This window comes from Mustela nigripes, chromosome 2, assembly GCF_022355385.1.
Source record: "Mustela nigripes isolate SB6536 chromosome 2, MUSNIG.SB6536, whole genome shotgun sequence".
In the NCBI taxonomy this organism is placed as follows: Eukaryota; Metazoa; Chordata; class Mammalia; order Carnivora; family Mustelidae; genus Mustela; species Mustela nigripes.
The window spans coordinates 193316337-193322336 of NC_081558.1; positions in this window are offsets into that span (position 1 = coordinate 193316337).

Below are 6000 nucleotides of genomic sequence, written 5' to 3' on the forward strand. Positions count from 1 at the left end.
GGGGTAGAAAAGAAGAACCTGGAAGGGCTTTGAGACAGGGAATGGAATTCCTTGCTGGTTTGGTCGGCCATCTTAAGTACAGTGTTTCCCTTATCAGTGGGACCACATAAAAGACAGTAAATCCTAACATTCTTCTTCTTCTTCTTTTTTTTTTTTTTAATTTTGTTTATTTGACAGACAAAGATCACAAGTAGGCAGAGAGGCAGGCAGAGAGAGAGGAGGAAGCAGGCTCCTGGCCAAGCAGGGAGCCCAATGCGGGGCTTGATCCCAGGACCTGGGATCATGACCTGAGCCAAAGGCAGAGGCTTTAACCCACTGAGCCACCCAGGTGCCCCAATCCTAACATTCTATAGTAGTAAGTGATTAGATAAAATCTAAACTAGCAAATCAATGAAGAGAAATAAAAGTGTATATATTTTTTAAAGGAGAATAATTAAAGGGTTGAATGTGGTATTGCCTCTAAGACAGTTCTCCTGTTAACTCTCAGGAGACCATCTATCTATGACAGAAAATATGGATGGGATCAGGGGTGGACAAAGGTAGAAAAAAGATAGTGTTGGGATTTTATAAAAAGCCAAGTGTTATCTCACTTAATCTCTTCCTCTGACGTATAGGTTTATTGCACTTTAAAAAACAAAATCAGGGGCACCTGCGTGGCTCAGTTGATTGAGCATCGGACTCTTAATTTTAGGTTAGGTCATGGTCTTGACATCCAGATCCCCTGTCAGGCACTGCGCTGGACATGGAGATTGCTTAAGATTCTCTCTCTGCTTCTTTCCGCCTGCCCCACAGATCACTCTCTTTCTCTCTCTTTCAAAAATAAATAAAAAGGAGAAGGAAGTTCCTATTTTTAAAAAAAAAAGGTATGAAAATATATATAGCAGAAAGTAGAAGCTCCAATGCCCATTATTGGGAGGTAATGAATCAAGAAAGAGTAAGGCAGGGCATCTGAGCAGCTCAGTTGGCTGAGCATCCAATCTTGATTTTGGCTCAGGTCATGATCTCATGGTTGTGAGATCGAGCCCCACATCCATGTCCTCACTCAGGAGGAAATGTGCTTCTTTCCTCTCCCTCCCTCTTCCCCTCTGTTGGGTCCATGGTCAAAGGAGCGAGAGTGATACAAAGCGAAGGTCAAGCAAAGCTTTATTTTGCGCCAAGCATCGAGAATCAAACTGACCAGCTGGGGATGTCTCTTGCAAAGAGGTGACCACTCCCAGCCTTACAGACTAACTTTTATAGAGCAAAGGCCATGTGGTTGGGCCTGGCCACACACAGGTAGCCAATGAGATTGTTACACACAGAGAAAGCTGCACAGTCATGCTAGGTCCCACATGGGTGGCCAATTGAATTACAGTTCACCCCATAGTAGCTGTTTGAACTAGCCTATCACCTTGGTCAGAATTGGTGCCCAAAAGGCAGGGCCCACACTCCTTGGTAACTAGGGAGACAGTATATGTGCTTTACTGATTGGATGTCTCCACCTGACTCACTCACCCCTGCATTTGGGGCATTATCTCCACCTGACCTGACCCACCCTTGTATTTGGGCTTTGTCACCTGGGACTGGTTTCCCGGACTTGCTTTTAAGTAAGTTCCCCTGGGGGGCGGGAGGGGGGGGATTGGGCAGGGTCCATTTAAGTTTTACTGCATAAACAACAAAATGGCTGTTCAACCAGGGTGGGGCCGCTCTGGCTGAATAGGCCCTTACATTCTCCCCCTACTTGCATGCACATTCTTGCTAATAAATAAATAAATCTTTAAAAAAGGAAAAAGAACAAGGAAGGCATAAAGCTGGGAAAGGAGATCAATACAAAAAGAGCTGAGGGACTCCACCAGATGACATAAATAGGAATCCCTTAGAATGACAGCTGTGCAATGGGCATAGACGACAACCAGTTTCAACTTGAATGGTTGAAAGGACTGGGAAGAAATTTCCCTAGGTACAATAAAATGGCTCGAAAATGCCCTAACAGCTGGCAAAGACTTCGTGTTGGATCCAGTGCTTCTGAGCTGGGGCATGCCCGTAGGGAGAGCGGGTATGATTATTACCACAGAGCAGCAGACATAAAGGAGGTGATGGTCATGTAGTATGAACAAAAGAATATGCATGAAGGAAAAAGTAATCGTAATTTACTGCTCTGCAAACCTGTGGATATTCTTTATAATAATGTGAACATTGAGTACTAACCCCAACAAAGTGATAAAATAACCAGAGTGGAAAGATGGGTGTGTGGAGGAGGGAAGGGTACACAGGTGTGGTGGGAATAGGGGAGAAAGAGAACTAAATCCTTCCTTTCTACAGTGAGAACCTGATGGATCATGCATAAAACTGAAAAATCAAGAAGTAGCCAAATAAACGTGTCATCCAGAGCTCTAAAAGTAAACAAAATCCAGCAGCTTAATAATTGGTGAATGTAGTTTCCGTGGGGAAAAGAGGATGGGCAGAAATGACAAAGACGTGGTGTTTTTCATTATTATTTGCCTCCTGAAGTTTTAGACATTTATGTCTTTGATGTAAATAAGATTATTTGTTTTTTAAGAAATAAGGGATAGTTTGAAGAGAGGAAGGAAAGAAGGCAAAAAGCAATATGTCTACTTTTCATCTGGTATAACTGAAAATATTAATAGAAATATCAGGGGTGCCTCTGCCTTCGGCTCAGGTCATGATCCCAGGGTCCTGGGATCAAGCCCCGCATCGAGCCCTGCATCGAGCCCTGCGTTGAACCCCACATTGAGCCTGCATTGGGCTCTCTGTTAAGCAGGGAGCCTGCTTCCCTTCCTCTCTGTCTGCCTGTAGAATAAATAAATAAATAAATAAAATATTTTTTAAAAATAGGAATGTCAAATCCAAACTGATAGGATTTCCCAAAGTATACTTTTTTTTTTTTTAAGATTTTATTTATTTATTTGACAGACGGAGATCACAGAGAAGCAGATAGAGAGAGAGGAGGAAGCAGGCTCCCCGCTGAGCAGAGAGCCCGATGCGGGGCTCGATCCCAGGACCCCTGGGATCATGACCTGAGCTGAAGGCAGAGGCTTTAACCCACTGAGCCCACCCAGGCGCCCCAAAGTATACTTATTTTGTGTTGGTAGGTTGCAGGTAAAGGGACAGGCAAAACCTATAAAAGAAAGAATACTCCTTACTATTTACAGGAATAGGGAAATGAGGGCAAACCGAGAGGATGTTCTGACATGCCTTGGAAATACATGTTCCAAACCCACGACCAGTGGTGGGTTTTTCTTTTCTTAGCTGAATTTTCAGTTACCAGCAGATGTTATTGAGCAATCTGGAAACAGAAATTGTGGGGGGGGGGGGGGGAAGGAGGAGAAAATAAAAGGTCTACCACACCTTCTCTTCCATTACTATGTTCTTGTGGTTGCTACTATTTCACTTTAACAAATATTGGCTTTTCTGAAGACAACTGCCCGATTATAATTTGATTTTCAGGAATATTAACCAACACGCTCTGATTAGAACCAAAGAACATGTGTAGAAGATAACTTGTCATCACTGACTTAGCGCCCTCAGGAGTTCAGGGAAAGGCCATGTTTTCATTTCTACCAATGACACATCTTGTGCCCTGTATGGAGGCTAGTAATAGAGACAGCTTCCTGGTGGATGCATGTTCCTGGGCCCCAAAACCTTCTTGTTATAGATACATTCTCAACTTCTCCGAGTGCATCTACGTTATAAAGCCATGAGAAATTGACGGGTGCAATGAAACTCAACTGGCAACAATTCCTAATAAGGATGTCCACGGCACTCTTTTTTTAGCACTATTTTTAACAGGATTTCATTATAAAATACCTACTAACTCAACTCAAATCCCAGAACTGGAAACTAGGAAAACAACCTAACTTCATGTCAACAATCCCTATAGGCTGTGAGCCCCTCACAGAGCCAACCCCTTCTGGATCAGCACAGTGGAACCAACACAGTAGGACAGGAAAAGGATATACTAGAACTGACTCGTTCCATAAGTATCTAGTTATTTTTGAGATATTTAATCACTTTGAACCTAGTCTCTTTATCAGGAAAATCAAGAAGGTAAGGCCTTCTTTACATATGCTCTACCATACTAAGTACCTTTCTTAAGGAAGACACACATCAAATACAAGTGTTCCTTTTCCTCTAATTTCTCTTCTCGAAGAATGGGAAAAGAGTATGCTGGCTTCATGCCTACTTTTCCTTTTACAGGAGAAGTTTCCACACTCCCTCCTTTTATTTGGTATACAAGAAGGAAATGAAGAAATTAGCCTATGAAAGACCTCCTTGTGAGCTTGTATTCAATCCTTGTTAGAGGATTTGGAAAATCAGATCAACCCCCTGGGTTCTGCTCTTTCACTCTCAGGTCTGGACTTCCTTAAATCACTGACAGAGATTTTTTTTTTTTTTTTTTCCCTTAATGACATTGTCAAATCAAAGGCTAGCCAGGTCCAGCAGGATTGCCCTCTTGAGAAAGGGTCTCTTAATAGAGATGGTTTGATAATGGTAACTCACTGTCATCCTTTTTCAGGAAGTTAGAAGGAAAGGCTGTGAACAAAAAGCCCAAACCATAAGAAACACAGACAGAGGTGGGGATAGAATATTTTTCATAAGTTAGCAGTTTTTAATGACGAATTCCTCATCTTTTTCTTGGGTGTCATCTGTAATATGATCTTATGTTTGTGTAGAATATACAAAAATATTAGGAACTGGAAAAATATTAGATTCTTAAAATGGATAACCCCAATGTGCAGATGGAGAAGTTGTTCAGGGCAGAGCCTTGACCGTTAATTAGTAATGGCTCCCATTCTATCCCTGCACTTTTAGTTCGTGTACACAAGTGCATATAAAAACACATTTTTGTGTGCTGTACAGTTATGTCACTGCGTTGTTCTGCTATTTAGGAATTAGCTAGTAGGCTTTAGATTTATTTCAAAGAACTCTCAGCAAAAATCATGCTTTCTATCTAGGTGGGACAATTTAGAGGGCATGAGTATAAAAGGAGAGGCTAGGCATTTTGAGAATCCAAATAGCAAATAAGGAAATTGTCTGCCACCTTGTTGCTAACTCTAGAAATAAAAATGAGACTGTTTTGTCCCTCCTTTGTATTGTTCTTGGGTTCTTCTCTGAGTGCAAAAATGTCAAAGATGCTTTGTTAAAACCCAGGAAGTTGCTATACAACCTACATATGAAATTATTTCTCTCCACCTTTAATCCTCAGGATCTACAATTCTGCTATTTAAGAAACAAACTTGCTGTGTCAGAAGGAAGGGGAATATAACAGTAGACATCCGGATCAATCGTCAACTAGCTTTCCAGCTTGTCATTGCTCCTTAGACACCATGTGAAGAACTCTCACACTGATTTACCATAAAATGTGCCTATTTTCCATTAAATCTTGCTTGTGGCTTCACTGAAGCACTGAACTTACCAACATTTCAGGGGCTGACCCTGCAGGGCCACCTCTTAGACTTGTTAGTCCAGAAAATGAACCGTGCATAAGAGAGGCCTTGGGGGAAGAGATTTTATTCGCACCAGTTACTTTGCACATTGCTTAAGCTAGAGATGTTAGCAGTTCCTTGAAGAGAGCAGCATTAGTCAGACCCCTGGGGGCAACAGTGGGACATGGAACTTACCCTGTCACATGCTTGACAGAAACATGTCGGTTGAGACAGGCATAGGGCCGGACATAAGGAATCTGTTTTCGGAGCTTTAGGGAATCGGTGAAAGTATTATGTTCTTTCATGTCCTATTTAAAATTCCAGAGCCGCTATGTACCCACTGTATGACTTCGATGGAGTTGTTTAACCTTCAAAATCCACTTTCTTGGGGTGCCTGGGTGACATAGTTAAGCTGCTGATGCTTGTTTCAGCTCCGATCGTGATCTCAGGTTCCTGAGGTGGAGCCCCACGCTGGGCTCCGTGCTGATAACAGGGTCTGCCTGAGACTCTCTCTCTCTATAGTGTCTGCCTGAGACTCTCTCTCTCTATAGTGTCTGCCTGAGACTCTCTCTCT